At 38.6% G+C, this 7,812-nt stretch overlaps 1 pseudogene; it reads right to left on the reverse strand.

Moving 5' to 3' along the window:
• Positions 1–5,859: 5,859 nt before the first annotated feature.
• LOC122913558 lies at positions 5,860–6,815 on the reverse strand (annotated as a pseudogene).
• Positions 6,816–7,812: the final 997 nt, after the last annotated feature.

The raw sequence follows: 7,812 nt of genomic DNA on the forward strand, positions 1-7,812 counted from the left end.
GAGAAAGCCCAAATTCATAAAATTATGAATGAAAAGGGAGAGATCACAACTAACACCAAGGAAGTGGAAACAATCATCAGAAGTTATTATCAACAGTTATATGCCAATAAGCTAAGCAACCTAGATGAAATGAATGCATTCCTGGAAAACTATAAACTCCCAAAATTGAACCAGGAAGAAATCGACAACCTGAACAGACCGATATCTAATAACGAGACTGAAGCAGTGATCAAAAACCTCCCAAAAAACAAGAGCCCAGGACCTGACGGATTCCCTGGGGAATTCTACCAAACTTTCAAAGAAGAAATAACACCTATTCTCCTGAAGCTGTTTCAAAAAATTGAAGCAGAAGGAAAACATCCTGACTCTTTCTATGAAGCCAGCATTACCCTGATGGCCAAATCAGGCAAAGACCCTACCAAAAAGGAGAATTTTAGACCAGTATCACTGATGAATATGGATGCTAATATTCTCAACAAGATCCTAGCCAACAGGATCCAACAGCACATTAAAAAGATTATCCACCATGATCAGGTGGGATTCATCCCTGGGCTACAAGGATGGTTCAACATTCGCAAATCAATCAATGTGATACAACAAATTAATATGAGAAGAGAGAAGAACCACATGGTCCTCTCAATTGATGCAGAAAAAGCATTTGACAAAATCTAGCATCCGTTCCTGATTAAAACGCTTCAAAGTAAAGGGATAGAGGGAACATTCCTGAACTTCATCAAATCTATCTATGAAAGACCCACAGCAAATATGATCCTCAATGGAAAAAAGCTTGCAGCCTTCCCATTGAGATCAGGAACAAGACTAGGATGCCCACTCTCACCACTCTTGTTCAACATAGTATTAGAAGTCCTAGACACAGCAATCAGACAACAAAGAGAAATAAAAGGTATCCAAATTGGTAATGAAGAAGTCAAACTCTCTCTCTTTGCAGATGACATGATTCTTTATATGGAAAACCCAAAAGACTCCACCCCCAAACTACTAGAACTCATACAGCAATTCAGCAACGTGACAGGATACAAAGTCAATGTGCAGAAATCAGTGGCTTTCTTATACACTAACAATGAAAATACAGAAATGGAAATTAGAGAATCGATTCCATATACTATAGCACCAAGAACTATAAGATACCTGGGAATAAACCTAACCAAAGAGGTAAAGGATCTGTACTCAAGGAACTACAGAACACTCATAAAAGAAATTGAAGAAGACACAAAAAGATGGAAGACCATTCCATGCTCTTGGATCGGAAGAATAAACATTAAAATGTCTATACTGCCTAGAGCAATATATACTTTTAATGCCATTCCGATCAAAATTCCACCGGTATTCTTCAAGGAGCTGGAGCAAATAATCCTAAAATTTGTATGGAATTGGAAGAGACCCCGAATTGCTAAGGAAATGTTGAAAAACAAAAATAAAACTGGGGGCATCACGCTACCTGATTTCAAGCTTTACTACAAAGCTGTGATCACCAAGACAGCATGGTACTGGCATCAGTGGAACCGAGTAGAGAGCCCAGATATGGACCCTCAACTCTATGGTCAATTAATCTTCGACAAAAGAGGAAAAAATATACAGTGGAAAAAAGACAGTCTCTTCAATAAATGGTGCTGGGAAAACTGGACAGCTATATGTAGAAGAATGAAACTCGACCATTCTCTTACACCATACACAAAGATCTACTCAAAATAGATAAAAGACCTCAACGTGAGACAGGAATCCATCGGAATCCTAGTGGAGAACATAGGCAGTAATCTCTTCAATATCAGCCACAGCAACTTCTTTCAAGATATGTCTTCAAAGGCAAAGGAAACAAAAGTGAAAATAAACTTTTTGGACTTCATCAAAATCAAAAGCTTCTGCACAGCAAAGGAAACACTCAAAAAAACAGAGAGACAACCCATGGAATGGGAGAAGATATTTGCAAATAACAGTACAGACAAAAGGTTGATATCCAGGATCTATAATGAAATCCTCAAACTGAACACACATGAAACAGACAAACATATCAAAAAATGGGCAGAAGATATGGACAGACACTTCTCCGATCAAGACATACAAATGGCTATCAGACACATGAAAAAATGTTCATCATCACTAGCCCTCAGGGAGATTCAAATTAAAACCACATTGAGATATCACCTTACACCAGTTAGAATGGCCAAAATTAACAAAACAGGAAACAACATGTGTTGGAGAGGATGTGGAGAAAGGGGAACCCTCTTACACTGTTAGTGGGAATGCAAGTTGGTGCAGCCTCTTTGGAGAACAGTGTGGAGATTCCTCAAGAAATTAAACATATAACTTCCCTATGACCCTGCAATTGCACTCCTGGGTATTTACCCCAAAGATACAGATTTCGTGAAAAGAAGGGCCATCTGTACCCTAATGTTTATAGCAGCAATGGCCACGGTCTCCAAACTATGGAAAGAACCAAGATGCCCTTCAACGGATGAATGGATAAGGAAGATGTAGTCCATATACACTATGGAGTATTATGCCTCCATCAGAAAGGATGAATACCCAACTTTTGTAGCAACAGGGACGGGACTGGAGGAGATTATGCTGAGTGAAATAAGTCAATAAGAGAGAGTCAATTATATGGTTTCACTTATTTGTGGAGCATAACAAATAGCATGGAGGACAAGGGGTGTTAGAGAGGAGAAGGTAGTTGGGGTATATTGGAAGGGGAGGTGAATCATGAGAGACTATGGACTCTGAAAAACAATCTGAGGGGTCTGAAGTGGCGGGGGTAGTGGGAGGTTGGGGTACCAGGTGGTGGGTATTATAGAGGGCACAGATTGCATGGAGAACTGGGTGTGGTGAATAAATAATGAATACTGTTTTTCTGAAAATAAATTAATTATTTTTTTAAAAAAAAAGAAAGAAATAGAAACAGTCAAGAAAACAAAGAGGCAACCCACAGAATGAGAGAAGATATTTGCAAATGCCAGTACAGACAAAAGGTTGATATCCAGGGTCTATAAAGAACTCCTCAAACTCAACACACACAAAACAGATAATCATATCAAGAAATGGGCAGAAGATATGAACAGACACTTCTCCAGTGAAGACATACAAATGGCTATCAGACACATGAAAAATATTCATCATCACTAGCCATCAGGGAGATTCAAATCAAAACCACATTGAAATATCACCTTACACCAGTTAGAATGGCCAAAATTAGCAAGACAGGAAACAACATGTGTTGGAGGGGATGTGGAGAAAGGGGACCCTCTTACACTGTTGGTGAGAATGCAAGTTGGTGCAGCCTCTTTGGAGAACAGTGTGGAGATTCCTCAAGAAATTAAAAATAGAACTTCCCTATGACCCTGCAATTGCACTACTGGGTATTTACCCAAAGATACAGATGTAGTGAAAAGAAGGGCCATCTGTACCCCAATGTTTATAGCAACAATGGCCATGGTCACCAAACTATGGAAAGAACCAAGATGCCCTTCAACGGATGAATGGATAAGGAAGATGTGGTCCATACACACTATGGAGTATTGTGCCTCCATCAGAAAGGATGGATACCCAACTTTTGTAGCAACAGGGACGGGACTGGAGGAGATTATGCTGAGTGAAATAAGTCAAGCAGAGAGCGTCAATTATCATATGGTTTCACTTATTAGTGGAGCATAACAAATAGCATGGTGGACATGGGGAGTTATGAGAAGGGAATTGAGGGAAATTGGAAGGGGAGGTGAACCATGAGAGACTATGGACTCTGAAAAACAACCTGAGGGGTTTTAAGTGGGGGGGGGGGTGGGAGGTTGGGGGAACAAGGTGGTGGTTATTAGAGAGGACACGAATTGCATGGAGCACTGGGTGTGGTACAAAAACAATGAATACTGTTATGCTGAAAATAAATAAAAATAAATTTTAAAAAAAGACATAAAGTATATAAGGTAATAGCTAAGAAAATAACTAAAACATGGTTTAAGAATCAATTATGTAAGATTTTGCTTCAAACACTTGGGGCTATATGGATAGGTGCCAAACATTTATAGATAATGTACTTTCTAAGGTATTGGTCCCTCTAGCATTATTAAATAACTCTAGAAATACTTGTTTTAAAGTTTGTTTTATCTGACTATAATATAGTCACTCAAATACTTATGAATTTTGTTTGTATAGCTTATATTTTTACTTTTTACATTTCAAACTGTACTTTTAAGAGTACTTTCAATCGCAGTGTTCAGTACCTGCACATTTGATGTTACTGTTTATATGTTTGGATTTATATGTGCCATTTTGCTTTTTGTTTTCTATGTCTCTCTCTCTCTCTCTCTCATAAATAAATAAATACATATCTTTTTAAAAAGAATTTATAATTACAAGGAGAAATGCTCATGAAATAATATTTATTTAAAAAGAAAACTATAAAATATCTTCAATAAGATATTTCTCTCTCTTCTCTTCTATTTCTTTCTCTCCTATTTACTATTTTACATGCTTTGGTGAAAGACTGATAGGACTTTTGGGGTGCCTGGCTGGTTCTTTTGGTAGAGCATGTGACTCTTGATCTTGAGGTTGTGAGTTAGAGCCCCATGTTGCATGCAGAGTTTACTTTTTTTAAAAAAGGGTAAAAATAAAAAAGAATGGCAGAGGCTCTTGGATTGAGTGTGAGATGCTGTAGAAGAAATAGTAAACAACGAAGACATGACCTCGCCCCCATACTGTTTACAGTCTAAAAGGGAATATAGACAGTAAACACATAAATACACTTAAATAAATAAATCAAGAAATTTGGATCCTTTGCCTTTCTGCCTCTCATCTGCCACATAACAGTAGCTGACTGCTTTCAGTAACTGCTTTTCTGAAAAATGTCCTCCCTACTCATATGGTTGACAAGGAGGCACCACCACTCCTTCCTCCCAACACTTTGGACTATGAGTAAACATATGACTTCAACTGAACCAAAGAGATCCTTCTTCAAAATTTTTAGGCAGTCACTCCCCAGTGGACAAAATTTCTAAATATAACACTCAGAAACTGTATTTCCAGGCTACAGAGAAAACCACTAATGGCTCTCCCTCAAGTGTTATTCTCCCCAGCTTTATTCAGATATAATTGACATATAACACTGTTTAAGCTTGAGATGTACAATGTGTTGATTTATATACTTATATAATACAGAATGATTGCCACCACAGTGTTAGCTAACACCTCTATTACATCCCATAATTCACATAATTATCATTTCTTTTTAGTGGTGAGAACATTAAGATCTACTCTATTAGCAACTTTCAAGTATATAATACAGTATAATGAGCTGTAATTGCCATGTTGTGCATTAGATCCCCAGAACTTATTTTCTTATAACTAGAAGTTTGTACCCTTTGACCAGCATCTCCCCATTAACCACCCCCCATGCCTGGTTAACACTACTGTACTATTTCTATGAGTTTGGTTTTTTTAGATTCCACATCCAGCCTCCAGAAATACTGGATATCTCACATATATCAAATCTAAAACATCCTCCTCTGGTAATAAACTTCCAAGTTAGAATTATGGCTAATATCGAGAGCCCACTAAGTGCTAAGCAATGTACCAAGTAGTTTATAAATTTTAGTCCTTACAAAACCATTACAGCATAGGTACAGTTGGTTCCATTTTATAGGTTAGGACTAAATTTCCAAAAGGTGAGAACCTAACTATGGTGAAAAATCAGGAGATAAGGGAGCTAGGATTTGAATCCAGACACATTTTATTCCAAAACTATGTACTTTCTGCTTCAGCAAACTAAGGTGCCTACACTTGAGAACTAGGTTGCTAAGTTCTTTCTTCTCCTGCTGATAAGAGAAAATTGTGAAAGAAACATGACCTTTCTCAAGACCTCCCCACAACAGATAACATGTGAACCATACCTGTCCCTGATTTGCTTGGTTTTTGCTCCATAGATGATGGGATTAAGGATGGTGGGGGGTGAGGAATTAACACACAGAGATTTGCCAGAAGGATGTAGACATGGTGGGGATATTCTTGCCAAACTAATGGGTCAAGAAATTAAAACAGGATGGGATAAAAAGAGGAGAATGACTCCAATGTAGGAACCACATATATTGAGAGCCTTGTGCCAGGCATCCAGGGAAGGAAGTCTAAACACAGCTTGGAGAATCAAAGTGTAGGAAATTCCAATGAGTGCAACATCTTCCAAAACTGATGCCATTGGCAAGGAGAAGCCATACCAGATACTGACAATGATGTCAGCACAGGCCAATCTGGCCACTCCAATGTGCTTGTGAACATATGTGTGGGGGATGATATTAGTTTGAAAGTATGGCAGCCTCTTTAGCCATAATATGATAGGGAAAATAGTCCCAATGCTTCATCCCCAGATTGTCAGTCATTTTTCCAATTTCCATAGGAGTTAAGATGGCTGTGTATCTCAAGGGAGCACAAACGGCCACACAGCAGTCAAATGCCATGGCCAACAGGATACCTAACTCAGCCACAAAGGCAGAATGGATGAAAAACACCTGAGTGATGCAGGCATCAGACGCAATCTCCCCAGCATGAAACCAAAATATAGCCAGGGCCTTGAGAATGGTGGTGGTAGACAGCAGGATGTCAGTGCCAGCCAACATGGAGAGGAAGACATACATGCGTTCATGGAGGGTGCGTTCACTGAAGACAACAAGGTCAAGGGCTCCATTTCCCAATACTGCAGTGATGTACATAAGGCAGAAGAGGAGAGAAAGCCAGGTGTGATAGTTCTCCAGTCCCAGAACGCAAAGTAGAGTGAACACAGTGCAGCGGAAGGTGATGAAGTTAGCACCAAACATGCCTGCTTTGGGAGTCTCTCTATGAAGACTACATAAAGAGAATCAGTGGGCAAAACCAACAATAAGTTTCACTAAAATTTGAACATTAGATAATTAAATCAATCACTAATGCCTTGACTTAGAGTAGAGATTATTGTGCTTTTATTTCCTACATTATCATTACAAACACAAATATAAATGAAGGTTCCTGGTCACGCCTCAGCAATGTCCAGTAGCCATATATGCCTCCCCATTCTCACTTACATGTTCCTATTCTGGCTTTAAGCATTCTTCATTTGTTCTGGTGCAATGGCATCCTAACCAACTGGGCTCCCTATCTCCCAGCTTCCTATTCTCAAAGCCCTCCTCCCCACCATACCCATCAGCTATGTTGCAGCCTGGCTGGAATGCACAAAAACAAAAATCTTATTGGATTTTCACTTAAAACTTTTATATGATTTTCTCATTACAAGATAAAGCTCAAACTTCTCAAACATGCAAAGCCTTCCACAATCCCACTGTTACTCTCATTTCTAGCTTTAGTCCCCTTTAGGCACTCTGACATTAAACTACATGGACATTAAATAGACCATGTTCTATTCTCCACACAAAGACTCAGTTTTCCAACCTTCGTGACTTTTTTTAAGCTTTCCTCTTAATCTGGAACATACTTTTCTACCTTTGACGTCTATTAAATCTACTGAGCTTCCAATTCACAGGCTAAATATTTATCATTTGAGAAGCCTTCTCCAGGTCCAAATTGTGGGCTTCCAACCTCCTGATTATTGACAAAAGGCAAGTTTTTCACACTGCAGAAATTTAGGCTAATCCATGAAAATGAGCTATTCCTAATTATCTTGCAAGGATCAAATCAAATGCTTTCTTTAAACTGCCTAGTATAATGCCTAGCATAAAAATACTAAATAAATGCCAGCTATTATTAGTCAGCAGATCAATAAAACTACACAGAGAGCCCAGAAACTAATATATTTGGAATTTTAAGTGTAATAAAATACCA

The sequence above is a fragment of the Neovison vison genome, chromosome 7 (assembly GCF_020171115.1).
Source record: "Neovison vison isolate M4711 chromosome 7, ASM_NN_V1, whole genome shotgun sequence".
NCBI classification, from domain to species: domain Eukaryota; kingdom Metazoa; phylum Chordata; class Mammalia; order Carnivora; family Mustelidae; genus Neogale; species Neogale vison.